At 29.4% G+C, this 20,487-nt stretch overlaps 1 protein-coding gene across 6 annotated transcripts in view; it reads right to left on the bottom strand.

Moving 5' to 3' along the window:
• The window catches only part of LOC132716339 (membrane frizzled-related protein-like), an 81,957-nt gene that overhangs the window by 36,186 nt on the left and 25,284 nt on the right, over positions 1 to 20,487 (bottom strand). For 4 of the 6 annotated variants that reach the window (XM_060699590.1, XM_060699589.1, XM_060699592.1 and 1 more), the window contains exon 2: positions 11,234 to 11,292. The gene's annotated coding sequence lies outside the window, so the exon portion shown is untranslated. The remainder of the gene's footprint in view (positions 1 to 11,233; positions 11,293 to 20,487) is intronic. The other 2 variants (XM_060699591.1, XM_060699595.1) reach the window with 1 other exon arrangement.

Here is a 20,487-nt window from a genome sequence, read left to right as displayed (position 1 = left end):
TTTTCTTTTGCTAAAAACATTGTAATAATGTTTTGTTTTGCAATAAAGTTATTTGTATTGAATTGCATTATATCATATCATATTGTATTGTATTGTTTTATATCCAATGAGTAAATAAGATTACATACTTGTATAATGAACGGTTTATTAGATCTATATTTATATAAAACAAGACACTATTACATTGATGTTCTTAAAAAAATACATTGTATAACGTGGTTTAATGAGAATTATTGGAAAATAATAATAGAAAAGCGCCCACAACCTTTCAATTCTAAGGAGTATTATTTATAAAGCAGCATGCCTCTGGGTTCGTGTAACTTAAATGAAATTAAAGGGCTGCATCCAATTTATAATATGTTGTCAGGGTGATGGGAACACATTTTAAACCGGCAAATATCAGCTGATATTACATATAACAGGTTAAAATATATAGAAAAAACTCTGTCTCTCTTACTCCGTTAGTGAACGAGATAGAAATATGATGATAAAAGTGACACAATCCGAACAACAATTGCATAAAATATAGAACAAAAGATCAACAATGTGCTAACGTTTTATTATCAAAATGAATTTACCTCATTTTTTACTTAAACATTTATATAAACACAACAAACCTGTTGTGCATATTAGTTATGGTAAAATACTGCAACCTATTTGTTCGAACAAACATACTTAAAATATGTATGTTTTCCAATCAATTCGTTAAATTCCTTAAATTTTCATTTATTTATGCTTATTTTCTAGATTTTTCTAAGCACTGAAAGCATTTTACGCCTATATTATTTACTCTTATGTTTATTAATACTTTCATTTAATGGTCCATTATTGGTGCAATTAAAAAAAACATTAACAAAAACAATAATTGTATATGAGATAAAAAAGGAGTGATTGTTTTATAAGAAACGTTATATAATTAATCAAAAAGCGGTTCGAGAACAGACTTGATATATCAAAAACTAGAAAGTGACAAAGTTGCCTGGGCGTTTGTTAATGTGTAAATGTGTTCCTCCCCTCACAATAAAACGTAATTGATTCTATCGATTAACTGCTCCCAAGATACGTTACATCATGTCAGCATGGTATTAGATATTCGTTAACGTTTGCCAGAATACAAATGAACTCAGAATGGTGCAAATTATAATGATTTGCATGCAGTAAATGCCCGTTGTTTGTTATATTTAACTCAACGTTATAAGGGGATACAGTCAATGTCATTGGATACAGTATGGATAAATAAAACATAAACTATGATGTTCAGTCATGTATAATCTTTTCTTCAAAAGTTATTTTTTCTGTCAAAGAATATTGCATTTAGTCAGGTGTAAAACTGAATCTTCACAATGCAGTCACGACATTTAAGTTTTGCAATCAACACAAGATTATTTGTTACCATCAGGCAAAATAATGGGCAATGATGTGTATAATCAGAGACGTTATAAACTTCCTTTTGACAAAGGAAGATCTCATTAAGTATGTTTGCTTTGGCAATATTCTATCCGATTCGTTTGAATATTATGCTTAAGTACATTGTATATGAAAGGAATAAAACAATCATCGAATGACACTTTTACTATTGACTCAATCAGAAAGTTATTATTAAATATCATGCGACGTTTTAAATTTCTTTTATTGGTATGTTTAACATAGTGGCAGATAGCCAGCTTATCTGTACTGCAGTTTGATGGATCAAAATATGTTTATACTAGAACGAGGGTATATATTTCCCCTTGTCTGTCCGTTTCACTGTCACGTTTTTCTTCTGTCATATTGTCCGTGCGTAGGCAGACAATTTAATAGACTGTTGACCCGCGTTTTATGGACACATTTCAAATTTTCTTTAAAGTACGTTTGTATTAATGCATTAATCATTACAATATTTTCATTGGCCAATAAATTAAATAAATGATTCGGCTTAATTTCATTATAAGACAACCTAAGTTTCAAATTTTAAAATAATTAAGAAGCCATTAAGCTCTGGTGTATTAAAATGTCTTCGTATCTATAATTGTTTTCTCTCAAATTTAATATCACTGGAATTCCATTTCCTGCATTTCTGAACGAAACACAGTTATATTGGCGGAACTGTCACTAGTTTATCGAATAAGTTATGTAGTAATATTAATTTTATAAGCTATAAATTTGTCTATGAGAACTTTGCATCAGATGTTCAAGTGAAAGAAAACAATCATTGAAATTGATTTATTAGCCAAGAAGCAGCTGCTTCAATTACATTGTGAATCAAACCCAGACCTCACATCCGGATAAAATACTCAACAATAATTAAATCAAGTCTAACCCGAGTGTTTCAATTACAAGACGAGGAATCCTTGATTGAAATCTACCATGCCTGTCCAAATCAGAAGACATATTAAAGTGGATTGCCTTGGTTTGTATAGAAACTAGATGACTCTTCATATTAGTGGCATCTCTTAATAAAACAAATTTGTAATCGAGTATCATGTCTCTATATGTTTGTTTAGTTGTGTAGTTATGGTAGCATGCCGTTCTGTCCACTTAGATTTTTTCTTGTCTAGGTTCTTCGAATTTCACTGGTAAGTTTAGTCTTTTGTTTGGATTTATTTCTGTAATCTCGTATAGCTTCTTTTTGTTAAATACTCTCGAACTTTTGTTTCTTTACCGATGTATATTATTTTTCTGATATAAGCTCCCCATTTTAAGTGTCTGTAAAACAAATCTCCAGTACGTGTTCAGGGGACCTAATGTATATAAGTGTCTGTAAAACAAATCTCCAATACGTGTTCAGGGGACCTAATGTAGATAAGCTAAACTTAAATACGATAAGGATGGCGAGGATATTGAATCCGTACATACATATAAAGCGTATTTTCCAAAAATTTATATACTTCTTAGAGATTGGAAAGAGCGCTTGAATGCTTCTATGTAAAATGTGAAACCTGTCTTCATTGTGCATATCAACTCTTATTTTGACATTGTATATAAAAAAACTTCAAAAAGACATTTGTTGTTATCTTTGGTGTTAAATGAATAAATAGCAATATATCAGTGTAATTTAAGGCTTAAAATACAGGGTGTAAAACAATGTATCTTTTAATAGATCTAGAAACAGCTTAAAAGTTACTGACTTTAGAAAACTTCAGCATCCGTTTATTTTTTGCTTAAAGACTTATAATTTTGTTATCTTACACATCCATTAAAATTTTGCAAAACAAGCTTCTATTTCCTTTCTAAATCAGCGTATTGTTTCATAGAAAGTATCCTAAGTCCTAGGACTAAAGATCAACATTAAACTAACTTAAGACAGTTTCATTAGACAGTTTTATCTTTAGTATAAGACTTAAGACATTAATAAAAATTATTTTCATGGCAAAATTTAAGTAATTTCATGACTCGCGCTTCATCCGCCAATATTTATCAGCGCATTGCTAACCAGAATGTGAAGGAGTCATAAGCCAGGAACACAAAATTGTCTCAGTTTTGGTCTCACGTCTGGTTCGCTCTATTTAAACAATCGTGTGCTCAATTTTGATGAAGTGTTATTCTTTCATCATATGTTTAAATCAAATAAAAGAAAACTCAAATTACACTGTAAAAATGTTATGTGTTTGTTATGTAAATTAGATGTGTTTTGGGGGCACGCAATAGCGTAACTGTAAGTGTTTAATACAATTTTGCTTTTGTATGTAAGCAATCTTGACAAAATGACTGTCCCCTTTTTACAGTGATTTAATTAAAGATATTGAAGATATTGGTAACATGTGGGTTCTTGTGAAAAAAATCCTTGTACTCAGTCAAAGAAAAAAAGAAGATGAAAAATATTAACTAAATATACGTTTTTCCTGCAAATCAATTGTCCTAAAACATTTATATTTTTTTTTCATTGATTGACATTGTTTCATTATTTTCAAATCAATAGAATTGTCTCGTATTCATGATTGCTTCCGCTCAATAACGTCTTATTGTAATTAAATTATTGTCCAATATGAAATTCCAGCAAGAGATTTTTTTTTAAATTCTATTGACAATTTTAAAGAGTCGTATAATATCAGTTGTTGAAATTCTGGTGTCGTTTTAAATATTACAATGGATTACATGGATATAATGCCAAACTTCACTGTCAAAAAAAAGCAAAACAATTTTATTGCAATGAACCATTGGCATACACCACAAATGTAGTGTGGGCACAATAATGTTTCACTGGTAACTTTTCCATAAAAAAACCTATATCCACTATCCCAGCTGCTTACAGTAAATTAATCGGAGATTTTATTTCTTCTGACCTTTCAAATCTTACTGATAATATAAACACGAATCATAACAGAGCAGACATATTTTTATTTTAATGGAAAAAATTGAAGAGAGGCGAATCTTTTTACAATTTATCATTTTATAGAAAAAAAAGATGGATCGTTTCTATTTTTTCATAAAACTTACTTGACAGCAATTTACTTTACTGTCCCGATGAATATAAAATCTACTAAAATATATCATATTGCGATGATAGTACAATTGCATCACATCACTGACTTGCATATTTTATATTCATCGGGACAGTAAAAGTATGCATTCAGATACATGTAGCTTACTCGTAAAAATGTGCTTCTTTTGAATCAAGGTTCATTCAATAAAGGCCCAAACAAATAATCTCTTAAAGTACATTCTTATTGCAACAGCAAGCTCAGTAAGAATAAATTTGTCATCTTTGGATCCGGGTGCCCTTTGCTTAGCATCTGATCGATTACAAATGTAACCCAGTTTTTTATCCTTTTGTTTTAACTAGATTGTCAATTTACATTTGTAATCTTACAATTGCCTAAGTGTGTATAACACAAGATTTTATATCATTTTATTATTTCACATAATAATGATGGTATAACAAAAATGCATAATAAAAGTTTGTCCGTTTTAAATATATTTTATAATTTAAATTAGTTTTATTGATCAAATATCTGTCTAGCATCACTTCTCATATTGTAGAAGAAAAACAGCATTCTATTTTATTGAAACAAATGTTGAACTTTATTCTTTCTCCCAATCTCAGTAAACCAGTCAAGCAAATACTTGACAGTTTCGATCAATTGTGATTCCTACAGGGTGAATATATTTGTTAGAATTCTAGATTACTTATACATTAATTTATCAGTTCCGTGCCCAAGCTGATATTTCAAGTTGTAAATCTATGACTTGTTTACTAAATATAAACTTCAAAAACAAAACAACCACATTCTTTAACGTCTTCCACTGACACCAGAAACAACAACAATATTAAAACCCATGGAATTTGAAAGTCTTATTAGTTCAACTGGGACACAAACACCCGTAAATTATGTAAAAGATGATATAGAAATATACTTAGAAACAAAACAACACTATTTCAGCTCGATTTGAGTAAATCGTTTAACCGTTTTTCAATTTTAGGACTTATTGCACAATTAAACTGATTATTCCGGAAAAAGGTGTCAGCTAATAATCTGAAATTTGGCATACAAGTTGCTAGTCCAGAATAACATTAAATGATACAGACAATTCGAAAACAAACCAGTCCTATCATGCCAAAAAGCCTTAGTCTCTTTAAGAGTTATCTTTTTCATTTAACGCTCTGGTATTTTAAAGTAAACATTAAATTACCGTGATATTTCACTGCTATTTTTAAGTTGGTTTAGCGAGGTTGAATTTGCGCAGGCGTTTCTTGGAAATTTACAAATTAATATCTTTATATTTTCAATTCAGGTATTTTGTTATGACCTTTATCATTTTTTATACAAATGATTGTTCTGTCAATAACAAAATCACTTAATTTACCTTAATACCGTATAATATTGACTTTATGAAGATGAATGTTGTCTATACCTTTAAATTCAAAGTATTACTATAAATGGTAATGATATCAAACAATTCAAGTTTTATTTGGTTCATTGAGATAGTAAAATATTCATCAAACTAAATTGTGATTGTTTAATATGTTTAAACCTTGGATAAATCTAGACATTATCGACCCTTATGCATTAGATCAAAGAAATTATAATATATTGAACGTGTCTTACACTTCAATGTAATTTTGTATCTGGAAAAATATCGATATTACGAGAGACTTGATGCAAATTATGACAAGAAAGAATTTGCAAATTAACTACATGTAGACCAGTATGCGCAAACAACAAGTGAAAAAGTAGTTGCTTACAAACTGCAAATTTATGTTTGTTATCTTACACCAAAATGATTTTTTCTGCTGAATGAAGATAAATAATCACATATTAACACATATGAGAAAACCAGAGTTATAAAGTTACATTAAAACAAATTCGAAATTTTGCTGGAATGTTTTCTTTAATTCAGTGTGTATAATTACTATTCACATCATTATTCTAAATCAAATAAAAAAAACTTACAAATTGCTGTCTTTTTCGAAAATTGAATTAAAATGTTCATTTTTAGGATTTAAATGGAAGAGAAAAATAACAAGAAAGAAAAACCTTTTGCCTCTAACTCTCGCTCTTTTGTTTGCTATAGGAACGACAGTCAGGGCACCAATTATAATTTCAAATTCAGACGTAACAAGTCTGATGTGGAAGATTTGGGGGCATTTATATCGACCAGTACATACGTAGGAGTGATAATAACTGACCGATCAATTCGTGCTTTTAGCAAATAACATTTGTGAATACATCTTTATCCATTTATTTTGTAAAGGTTTGCCTTTCTATGGCTCACATCTAAAAAGGAAAACTTCCATTAGATTATTATTGATTGTTATTTGTGGTGTAAAGAAGGATTTTTCTACGAAAAGTAGCACAATCTTTATAAAGCAAAAAAATAAAATCAAGAAATGCTGTCACAGGACAGCGTGATTGCTTATTCTCAGTGATTTATGGTAAAACAAGAGCCATGCTTTCTGAGTTCCTAAACGCGAATAATTCAGAACAAATTCATGCTAGAGTGAAAAAACAACTTGGTCGCTGACCCAAACTCATTATCTCTAAGCATCTAAAGCATCAATTAATGGGTGGTAACGGACATACGGTTGTATATGTTCAATATAATAATGGATCAACGTTATACCTAGCCATCATGAAAATATGTTCTAGAACATAAATATATCAACACAAACTGAAATACACTTGAAAGCAAGGCTCAGGTTTCTCAGAATTAATAAGTATTCTTTCAGTCAGAATAGAAACAGCCAAATAACTTCTCTCTTTCCCAGGATTGCTGAATCACGTGGTTACTTCAGACATAACGTGTATTGATAACATGGGGGCTACCATTCGACAATTCAGAAATTTTTAGGTCATTTGACATTATTGCACTTCTCCTTATGTATTAACGTCTTTAAAGGCCTTTTAGAGATATCACTTTTTTTAAAAGAATTTAAGATCTTAGCTGGGTTTTTTAAAGATATTTTAAAATGTAAAGAATTAAACATCTTAGCTGTTTTAAAGTATTGTAACAAATTAAAGTTCTTATCTAATAATTAAGTAATATTGTCAGTCAAACAACTACTCAGATATGTATTGTATTTGATCTTACTGGACTGCTCATATATGATTATGTAAAATACCCATCTGTGTAAGGTTCAATCTGATCTAACATTGTATATTATGATACTTGTAACATGTTTGTAACAACATACATATGGTCTCTTATAATTCTTTATAAGAATGACAATTTACATGTATTTTAAGTTTTATTGAATGTATATTTGTATTATATGTACATGTAATGGATGAGACTTAAATAAACTAATAAACTAAACTATTAACGTATTGCAATGAAACGCACCCAAAGCGTGCATTTGTTCTATTAATAAACATCTCACTTTATAAATGTCCTTTATAAGTAAAGGACATATTTAAATTAAATTATGGAATTATGGAATCAAATTACCGACACAAGGCTGAGTTAGAACAGAAATAACAATTTCGTTACTAAAATAGGTAACATTTGATTCTGTTGAATCTTGTCTGGCTGTCTTCTTTTCCATATATAACATAAATTATGACCTAACTAACGCCAACACGTTCCATGTTTTATGACCACTCCAACACAATATTTATTGTTTAAAAGCTGTCTATAGAGAGAAATATTTATTAATGGTGTGATATATAATAAATAATTGACTCCTATAGACCAATTGGCTCGGGTAAGAACAGAAGGGTGATATCTGTGCACATTTTATGGATTATCCATGTAGCTGAAATCAATATGAAGATGTTGGCATCTGACAGATAGTGTAATCGAATATTGAAATCAAGTTAATTTTTATAAGCTTCAAATTTCGACCTAGAATGTCAATGATTGACCTTTGAGCTATATTTCAAACCAGCTTAATTATCAAACTTGAAACGTTTTAAAAGTTTTTGAATTTTGAGTCAGACTTTTATTGGCAGCCAGTTACAAAATCGATATTTATCAAAATTTCGTGTTAACTTTCAAAAATAAATAGAATTTCTAAACGTTCATTATTTACCATTTCTATTAGGTGATTATTTCTGAAATATCTCAAGTATCTACTATAATGTTAATTCAAATACAATAGGACTTTATTATTCCTGCAATGACATTGAATGTTTCAATTAAAGAAAACATGACGACTGCCTTTTTGAATTATGAATAAATTACCAGTATGTAGTAGTTATTGTATGGCATTGAAGTGTCGGAAAACTTGATTGCTTTCTTCAGAATTATAATTGATACAATATTTTCTTTGTTTATTTAAAGAAAGAAATGCATATCTGTGATAAATGACAGTAAAATGCACTACAAAAAAATTCAATTCCATAGACTTTTAAAAAAAATCTTTTGCTCACATTTTAACTCTTTTTATCATAAATCTTATTGAAAATAAACACTTCTAGCTAATAGTGTGATGTTCATGTCAAGGAGACGATCATTCTTGCCCGTCTTAAGTCTTTTTATGTATAGTCTATATAGATTAAGCTTACATTGTCTGAATTACACAAGAAAAATAGAACTATTTGATTATATAACAGATTGACGGAACAGTGTGTAACAGGTATAATTACAACTTTGTAAATTGTGTAGAACGCTCATTAAATGGCGGCAAGTATGCGCGGTATTTGCATAATTGTGAAAGGCCATGCAGTATTTTGCCAGAATGTCTTCTGCTATGTATCACGTATGTTTAAAAAGTTGCTGCTGTGTAGATTTATATTAAATTATAAGTTGCTCATCTAGAAGACATCAAAAATAAGTTCATTTTTCATTTATTTTATAACTCAATAAACCGTTACGTAGGATATGAAGATTTGCGCAATTAATAAATTGTAGAAATGTTTCCACTATTTAGAAAATCAATTATATATTCATGCAGTATTAAAATTTTATTGCATTATCGTCGCAGCAGTTTTAATTCATTAATTAATTTCAATATAACTCTTTCTTTCATTTTATCTGATATTTAAAAATGGCCTGTAAAATAAACGAAACTATATTTCAAGTAATTGCTTACAAAAATGTATTAACATGACATGTTGGCAGTCAAACAATTAACTTTACCGTTTACTTGCTAGATGGTGTATTGTTCTTCGTCCATGAATAGGCAATTCTAAGGGTTATAAGTGTTCTAAGGGAATGATGGAATCGAACTGTGACTCGCTGCTTTCATTTGCACATGAAGAATCTTTCAAAAGGTGACTACAGTTTTCAAGAAGAATCATTTGCTGCGATTTGAATCGTTTGTCGCAGCGAGTTTGTTAAGACGATTTAGCACAATTGTATTTGCCTATGTGTCATCTCTTTTCTTCCTCAATTAAATTATATATCTTCAAACTTCTTTATCATACACACATTCAGACAATACTGATTTCAAATGTATGTTTTCAATAATTCATGTAGTGGGAAAAGATGCAAATAAAGACAATTTATAAAGGTTATAAAGCTAGTGAATTCTACGGATTGCTGTTGATTACTTTAGTTGAATTTGGAGACAATATTCTAATCATCATATTGCTTACATTATTTCCAGTATTTTGTTTCTTCACCACAGTACGTCATGTGTGAAAATATGATTGTGACCTATTTTTGTTGCATTTCAATGATGGGTTGGAAATAAACTTCTTGTACTATGTTATTACATTATTCCCTTGGATATGATTGACTGTATATACATACATTATTAAGATGATTTTACTTTTGCCATGTGACCTGACCGATTTTTTTCTCAATCATATATCAGTTACTATCAGTAATAGTGCTAAATTCTTATAGTGCGTTTCTGCGTTGAACTGTATCATTTTCATTTTCAAAAAATTTGGTCGGGGGGGGGGGCATAAAAACATGTGAGCAGAACATGGAAACATTCTTTGCAAATGATGTTTAGTATGATAAATCTAAATCTAGCATTTGTTAACTCACACCCGAATCCTCTTTAATATAACTTAATTTACTACTGAAATACAACTGTAGTTTATTTGTGTCACAGTACTATTGTATAGTTGTATTTTCTAATTATGGTAATGATACAATTGATTGTATCTTACACATGTCATTAATTAGGTCATGTAAATTTTCCAATTAATATTTATCTCATTTTCTACTCTGTAGTAAGTATGCAGTGCTTTCACACACGACTAATGCTCTTGCAGTGTGTGTTGTTTTCACCATTGATTTGACCAACAATTTAGAATATGCAAGTTTTCACTTGAGTTATGGTTTCAGGACGACTAATACGAAAGCTTTTGTAAATTCAGGCATTGAAAAGTATGTTATCATTCCGGGAAGAGTAAAGTGTGAGTCTGTATGAAATGATACTGTCTGGTATCACAATCTGTTTGTATAAACTACATGTATAAAGCAATATCAAATACGGTATTTATATAATATTCATAAACTGTAAAATTGTGTTGTATCCCTAATTTAAGAGTTGATTCTTTAAAGAATATTAACATAGAATATCTCTATTATTTTTCGCACACATAAATATTGTAAGTAAACAGAATAAAATGTTCAGGCCGCTGTTTTGAGTAGGGTTTTAACCGTTAAGCAATGATGCACCACAGGCTCTTAATGTTATTTACGAACATAACATATTTCTTTCATATTTGCATTTTTGGAATTATTCTTTTTCTGTTTCAGGTTTATTTGCTTAAGTTTTCTTCATTTATGTAAGTAGATATCATCATAGTAATATGTCTATACATACATTCTAGTATACACATTTATTCATATAAACGTTCAAATCCGATTACATAAAGAATGTATATATTAAATAAAAAATGAAATTTTTACTTACTTTAAAACTGTGTCATGACTTGATGTCTATTGCATTTGAAATCCAATCAAGCTATCTACCTGAAAATAAAAAGTCGAAAACATTGCCCATTAGATCCTTTTATTAATTTACCACTGATGCTTCAAACATCCTGAAGTTTCCTCCAAACTTTCGTTTAAGAGTGCGGATTTCGACAAAATGTTTTAATATTTAAAACATGATGCGACTGACGCAGATGTTCTCGTAGTAATTTCTGATATATAACACAAAAGTGATAGTAATTTGTCTGCTTTTTTATAATTTTCAATTTAAACTCAAAATCCAGAAGTGACCAGACAACTCCAAATATAAACGGAAATTAAAACCACTCTCTACCACCACTATTGGCTGAATAACTTTTTATTTTCTTCTTAATATCCTCAATTGATTTATGCTCGGCAGTCCAAACATGGAAGCAGCACAATTTCATTATCTTGAAGAAATACATAAGGTTTAGGGTTAAGACGGCTATTCATGTTAATGGTTAAAGATTGTTTACAGAATCAGCATCAATCACAAATTATTAAAAGTTGGTCTTTTTCCTTGCTAGTCTACTACTTTTATAAATACCAAAGAAGATTTTGAACCAGTGTTAATTGATCAGCTTTTTAATAAATAGTATAACCTTCATAAAAAATGAAAAAAATAAAACTAAATATTGCAATGATATGACCACTGAACATGGAAATTAAAACATGTTGACATAACACACGAAACATTAATAATTTGACTGGTGCATATTGTGACTTAACTAGCACACCTTTTACATATTATAATATATATTTTTATATAAACATTTTATATAAAAATATTACACCAATAGTATCGTGAGACACCTTTCAGCTCAAAACTAAGATATATTTCAAGGATAACAAGCTCATTTTTGCTAATAAACAATATAGATTGTATAATTCAATTCTATTCCAATATTAGACCATTATAATATTCTCACACAGTACTGCCTGCATTATTATTTTGCCATTGTCTGATATTGCAACGTGTTAAACGGGCATTTTATTAGATAAAACGGTTTCCATTCTGCCTCTGCTTCTTAACTTAAATTCATTTGGGAGGAGGTTTGTCCAAACACCTTAAAGGGTACTTTACAGAATACTGGACGATAAGCGGCAAACAATCCAAAGTTGGCAACAGAATAAATCTATCTGATCGTGGAAGGTGCAAAATTAATCAGTTAATATAAACTTGCAAATGCTACTATTATTTTATCCATCTTATTACTGCATACTTACAATTGACAATAAAACTGGAATTGATGAAAACTTTAAATATATGCATACTATAGTTAGTATTTTACTTGTATTGCGTTTGTAACCGACAAGAATGTTATATGAATACATAACTTTACTATAATTCAAGACTTCTAAGGGTTTTTATTGATTTTATAACAGACCTTCAGTGATGGTCTGTTTTTTTTTTCTTAGAATAATGCTTTGATGCAGAAAATATCAATTTTATTTCGTTGTAATTCGTCTACGAGGCATTTCCAGCTAGACAATCCAAGATGCGACAAAATGCCTTACTTCTCCCAGTGTTTTACACAGACAAAACTAACAGAACGTGCAAGACAGATCATTATAATAAAGAATTGCTTTTGAATTTCAAACGCGCATTACACATTAGGAAACTAAAGAAAGATTTGTTTTCATAATTGGGTGTTAATATATAAGTTTAATACAAGCTTGTCAGGCGTGTGAAACTACGACTTGAAATGGCAATAAAGGCACAAAACAATGCACCAGTAATAAATAGCCTCAAATATTATGGAATGATCCTTTCTAGTTTACATTTACGATGGTTCACGAATCGTTATAAAATGAATGACATTAGAAACAATGTTGTAGTAGGGGATATTGAACTGATATCTTTTCATAGAATCGTACAATCAAGATTTTACCTAGCTTGAATTAAAATGAAAATGTCATGATATAAATCATTATATAGCACACGATGGACACGATTAAATACCTACTGATGTCGTAAAATATTTTTGACACATATAAGGGCACTACTTTCCTGAAATTCAAAGGATCGTCATTGTATACAAGATTAGTCAATATTTTACGAAGAGATTTTATGTCAATTAGATCATTTCATGTAGTAAATCAACGAATGAAGATTATTATAAAAATGTATTGCATAAAACAATAAGATTATTCCTTTTCAAGCTTTGTATTGTTCAAAATTCATTGAAATGAAGAATATCAAAAAAATATTCTTTAGATACTTTTATTACAAATTACTCATTTGCATGTTTTTGGCACTGGTATTGACAGGTTTAATCATTATACTGTGTAAGCCGTAAAGATTTCTTAAAAAAGAAAAATATACGAAAAGAATCAAAAGAGATATTAAGAAAAGTTTTTATACGGGTTGATTTACTTTGTTTATGTGTGACAATGAAAAAAGTAAATTTAATACGTTTGTAGCATCACTAGCTTAGAAGAAAGCAAAAATTATACCAACACTGTTGCTTAAACAAGTCGCAGACAAAGAATAAATAAAATGAAGTTTCAATGCCTAACTTGAGTTGTTTTTTTATTAAGTCTGGCAGGAAATAAGTTTAGAAAAATCACGGAACCCCTCTTCATATTCGTACTTTAAGACAACAAGAAAACAAATATCGGACCTCCATCAAATGATTTAGTTCATTTTGCAATTATTGTGCTGTTTGTGAAAGTTATTACTTGTCTAAGTGACCCCCAATATTGACAAAAGCCTCAAACATTTCCTTCTATTTTGCTCTCAGACAAATGAATAAACTATTTTCCTACAGTGTTTGCTCATTAAGTTAAGATGAATAATTGTGTTTAAATAAAAAAATATTGTTTCAAGGAAACACAAACCATGAGAGTAAAGATCGCCAAGGGAGAACAACGCTTATTAAACTTATTGATTAAAGAAAAGAATCAGTATTCCATTTGACAGTTTCTGTCAGAGGAAACTCCTCGCGGATTTGTTAATAGATAAAAAAACCATCTTCATGTATTTACGTCGTATAACCAAGATCAATAAATATACATATAACAACTTAAAAGTCACAAAAATAAATGTTTCGTATAGTACAGTATGTTTTAGTTTTTTTAAATAAATCTCAGGTTGATATCGAAATACTTTCTATAGTAATTCAAACAAGTTTAAAAATGTATGTTCCCGACGGCAAACATTATTGCACAGTCTATACATACATGCAGTAAGTTGCTCGAATGAAGAAAATATTAAGTATAATTATATTATGTATAGTTAATATATTATCTGTATAAATGTAACAGTTCGTACCGATCACTCTTTTGAATTGATAGATTATCAAAATAAAATACAAGTTGACTATTTTAGTACTCAAGAGTATTTCCTCCTTAAAGTTTATTGTGCAATATTATAATTTAATTATTTTACATTTGTATTTGTGTTCAATGTGTCATCATGTACGTGTTTTTAATTTTTGATTGGCATTTAATGTATATACGGAGAAAATAAATCTGTTTTAACCGATACAATCACGCATGTATTCGTGCGACCTTATTATTTCATCTGTTCTATTTCAATATCAACCAGAGCTAAGTGTTTTCATTAAAATAATTGTCTACTGAACAAATTGGAAATGTGAGAAAACCAAAATCTGGTTAACAACATCTTAACATGTTTATTTGTGCTGTGTTGTGAATGTAATAAGCTAGTGCCTGTTTCCTGAAAAACCTTTACCGTTGTCTTATATATATAGTCGTGGTACAAGTAGGAGTTTGAACACACGGACCCGGGGTTGATAGGCAGATGTCATTACTAGAGTTATAATATGCATTTAAAGTTGTAATCAATGATACACATTTGATATAAATCATCTGTTACTGTCGGAGAAGAAGTATTCAGTGTTAAAATTTGAAAAAAAAATGGCAATAATAAGCAAAACCTTCAACATGATATTGATAATGAAAGTCGTTTTAAATACTATGTCATCTTCACCTAAAAAAAATCTAAAAATCTATTTTAATTCAGATTCACATCTTACTCGGCATTCAATAATCTAAAGTAAATGTCGTGTGGGACACGATCTTTGTGCAAAATACGCACACTTTGGTTAAGGTAGTACACCCCTAATGCACTGTCTCCACTTTGAAGAGTATTCAAATAGGCTAATATCACTGTAAAGTGTATTGAAACTGAGGGGGCGTGGGTTCAAACCCCAGAAGGGGCATTTTTTTTTCTTTCTTTTTTTTTCTTTTTAACATTTTTTATTAATCTCTCAGGCCCCCTATGGAAGAAAAAAGTGTTTTATTTTAATTATATAATTATTGTAGGTATTTATATACTAAATAATGCCAAATTTAATAGCAAATATGATACCAGATATTTTCAAAGTTTAATAAAATAAAAACTAAACGGTAAAAGTATTTTATATTTTGCAAGACCAACCAATATACATTAAAGAAAATTTAGGCAAACTATGAAAATAGCCCCTCATTTTGGAAAATTTAAGGGATATTTTAAATGAGGCTTTTTACATAGGGAAATGGTCAAATTAGTGTTAAAAGTGGGTGGGGTAGGGTTACATTTTTATACATATTAAAAACATTTCGTTTAAAAACAATCATTTTGCTTGTTTAATTTGTTACCTAAATGTCATTATTTATTTCTTATCAATGAGCAAAAGGAAACCGTTTTGCATAATGATGATATTATAGATTATTTAGAGTTTCCTTATTTCTGAAAAAATCCCTTCTAATGGCAAAGTTTTAGTTCATAAAAATGTCCATAACTCATAAACCACACGGTAAATTTTCTTTAAATTTTGCATACAGGTGACATTTAAGGCATATAACTGTCCTATGTTGTCAAATTTACAATTCCTTATAGTGCCCATTAGGGGTGTACTACCTTAAATGCTGGGATCTACAAAGAGCGTGTAAAACGCTTGTTCTACTACTGTAATAATTAAATTGCCAACTGCTTTATTATAATGTTTGAAATGGAGTCATGTTGATTTTTATGATTATGTTAAAATTACAGAATGTTTTATCAGGATTGTTCCCATTAGGTATACTATGCATTTATACTAGTTACAATAATACATTTGTTCTCAATAATATTTTAGATCGATATCATAAAATTAAAAAGCACCAAAATAAACCCGATTCTAGGACATTATATCAATTTATGTAATGAATTTAGCGCCATCATGTCGCTGCAGTTATTACTGCTTTACAAACTGACATTACACTAGTTATAATATCTAATATAGAAACAGCTGGTAATATTGACCACCGTTCTAATTATGTTAGTTAACTGAGTTCATAAATGATTTTACAGTTTACTTTGTAACGTGCATGATAAGATAAATAACTAGACAAGTACAAAATAAGAAAATAAGTGAAGAATAGCATGTTATCATGCAAGTATCATTTCGCAACAAGATCGGAAATTGCGTTAACATTACACACACTATTTATCACATGTATTTTTTTTCTTAGCTAAACATGTTATCAGCTTGAATAGTGCAAGAAAGAAGACGACGAATTAACAGTAATCCACACGTTCATAGCGTTAAAATGGTAGTAAGACTTCATTTGTATGAACTGCTAATTAACAACAGACATGCTCATTTTTTTTATAGAGAGTAAAAACAATATTGAAAAAAAAACTGAATACAAATAAACAATAAAAAGGTTACGTATGTATGATTTTAAAACTACAAGTTGACAAAAAAGTTATCATGGAATAAAACTTTTTATCATGACATGAAATTGTATTGTTCACAGTAAGAATATACAAAAATGTGACAGCAACTAAATGCAAATTTTTTTTCGATTAAAACCTTAGTTTTATTTGCTGGAATTTATGAAGAACATTGTGCATTACATCGTATAATTAAAAGAAATAATTTTTATGTTACAATTTACTTTCTAGATAAAAGAAGAAAGTGTTCGTTGTTTTCTGAGCCACATGCTTATCAGCTAATCAAGTATATATAATAGAATACATATACAAACATACTATATATTCTAATAATAAAATAACTTCATTGTTATTGTTATTTCTATTACAACAACTTGTTTGATTAAAAAGAAACGCACACTTATTCTGGAATCAGACACAAATATTTAATCATCTTCAGAAGTTACATTTCGGATTTTGTGAGCTTTCTGGCATTTATACAATGCTGAAGTATCTATCATTACAAAGTGAAATACGACGTTGGCTCGATAAAGACTGCATTTCTTCCAGGAAATAACTATTTATGATAACAATTATATCTACTTATTTCTACGGATTAATTTATCATTGTAGTGCTTACATATAAAAACGAAATCTTTTATTAGAACAAGACTTTCGAGCAGACTTTCGTTGGTAAATAAATAGGTTTTCTTAGCAGCAAATAAAGAAAAGCTTTGTATATCATATCGAGAAATAATTCCTAGAAAAAAGGAAGTAAAAAGTAATAGCAAAAAAAATTCCGAACGGATAAGTATGCCTATTATTGTTAGGACTAGGCCATGTTTATACATTACATATTTATATAATTTCTGGCATATAAAGCGTTATTTTTTTTATCTCATTAGTTTTCATACCACATTCTTATAAATAAAATCAGACAAACCCTTCAAATTGTTACACTAACATTTTATTTATGACTTCAAATTACTCTGCTAGGAACGATATCTACAACTTGTTTCACTTAAGTAAACTTTTAAAATAGTTAAGCGGTTATTTGTATAATGGCAGAATAATGTAATCAGGCTGCAAAACGCTTCCTTATATCTTCAGAAAAAAGGTAATAACCATGGTTCTAAACAGAGTCAATTTGATTATACAGTTCTTAGATATTTACATATTTCTCAAGAATAGATTTTTTACATTCCCTTTTATTCATTGTACAATACAATAATTACGTGAATTAAAAGGTTAACAAAATACAAAATGCAACGAAAAGCTTAAGATATCATCTGGCAGAGACTATACATGTTCAAATTAAAGGTGATAGTAATATATGATAGCAATCTGTATTTCACACATAATTTATAACAAATAAACTTTCAGCGTTTGCACAACGTGATGTTTCAGTAGAAATCATTATAGGATCCAATCATATCAATTTAGCCTCGTTCTCATTTCACGAGTTCAAAAGATCCTAATCAAATGCACATCGAACCCCATACAGCCTCGTTATCATTTATAAGAGTCCAGAATTTTATATCAAATCCTTATTGGACTTGAAGTTACAGAGTTTTGTCCAAAAAAAACTTGAAAATTTTGCGTGAAATAAAGAGGTTACATAAATATTCTTGAGAACAATACTGATTCTACCGGACTCGTACACAGCTGCCAAACCAGTTTTGACAGTGGTGTTTTCGTCCAACAGAAACTGGTAAAAGATAAACAGTGGCATATAAAACAGAGCCAAATATCGCTTTCTCATATATATCTAATCTTTTTCACATTTTATATTGTTTTTTCCATCTTCACGAAAATAATTGTTTTGTTTCTTTTTTGTCTGGGAAATTGTTGATTGTGGACAATATATGATCAGGAGGACTGTTTGAATTCAAATGAATTACCTACTAGTAAATATAACATTATTTTCCCTTTGGTTTCGTTTATACGTTTCTCATATAAATTGTTCCAGTGCCTTCGTGTTCGTAACTTCACTGTATCAAGGAATGAAGTCAGAAGCATTACTATTGGTAAAACTGCAGCAGTTTTGGACATGAAGTCATACATATTCTCAAAAACAAATTTAGAGTTGTAATACTTACATCATTCTTATTGTTCAAACGTTCAATTTATTATAGTTTTCCTACAATAAATAAATAGTAACACATACGGTTTTACATGTTCTGCCAAATACCATAACTCTCAGTTTATAAATGCTAGTACATTGGTACAGATAGGAGAATCTTTTAAAGAAATAGGATACAATTAATTTAGTAAATACTGGTTCCGACTAGGGGAAAGTATGAAATATTTTTACTTGCCCATCACATTTAATTTTATACAAACATTAAGTTTATACAGTTTGGTCATTTGTTTTAGAAATTAATAGAAATGCTAGGTAACTAGAAAATATGTATTTTCTTTAACTCGTATAAAGATATTCACATTAAGATAATAACTGTTAAATGTATTGACAATAGACAGAAAACTTGTCTATTTATTCTAAATGGTATTGTTTCAACACTATCGTAATAAAACATACGGTACACATTTTGTAGGAAATATCGTATCCTATATTCACGTGTTGTCTGTCATATTTCATTATGCTGATGATATTTACGTCTCTGAAAATGAAGTTAAGGCACGACCAATGTCTAAACAACATACACTTGCTTTCATCATTTGCTTATTTTGTCATTTTTCATTTCTAATGAGTCAATATAAAATACTTAGCGCAAACGTTATTTTAACAGAAAAATAATGGATATTTGTCAAGTAAAACAATAACTACAACTCCTCTAATGACTTAATATAATTGCTAAGCGAAAACGTTATTTTAGTATTAATATAAATAGCCAAAATTAAATAAGTTTGTAATTGTGTAACTATGTCATACACACCAATAGTTACAGTATTGTTTTGTACATGTGTTAGTGGTTTATGTTTAAATCTAACCGCCTATCATAATATTTAGTATGGACATGCAGAATGTTTAAGCCATTTAATTATTTGACTTGACTTGAAAAAAAATCCAGAATAATGAACACATGTCAGGTGAATCAAATGTTTCATCTCTAAGAATGAGTTAAATTAACTATCATTTTTTGCCGGAACGTTATTTCATTAGTATTTTAATACAAGTACAATGGGCATCCAATTACGTGTGTTCAGACTGATTACATTTCAAGCCAGATTAAATCTGTTTTCATAATTCCTTCTCTTATTAGATCTGTCAACATCGAGGCCATTGTTCAACGCTATTTTCTAGAATTACTTTGATGGTGCGGTTCAGTGAAAACAAATGCGCTGTATTACATTTTAAACAATTTGCTTTGCCACTGCAGTATGCAAACCCTACTCCCCCGGCAATTCATGTAATGATCGAGACTGCGCATTAACAAAGAGCATTTAGTTGGAATATATTGATTTAAGTTCGACTGTGAAATCTTGAACAATTTTGAACAACAGTTGAACTCCATTCAGGAAACAGTTGTTTTATACGTACTGACAGCAATAAGGTTTAAACCAACTATCACAGAATTAAGAGGTTAACGCTTTCATTTCTTAACCAA

This window comes from Ruditapes philippinarum, unplaced genomic scaffold (genome assembly GCF_026571515.1).
Source record: "Ruditapes philippinarum isolate M1 unplaced genomic scaffold, ASM2657151v2 ctg81_1_1_1_1, whole genome shotgun sequence".
Taxonomy (NCBI): domain Eukaryota; kingdom Metazoa; phylum Mollusca; class Bivalvia; order Venerida; family Veneridae; genus Ruditapes; species Ruditapes philippinarum.
The sequence above is the reverse complement of the archived record's forward strand: the minus strand, read 5'-3'. Positions and strand labels throughout refer to the sequence as shown.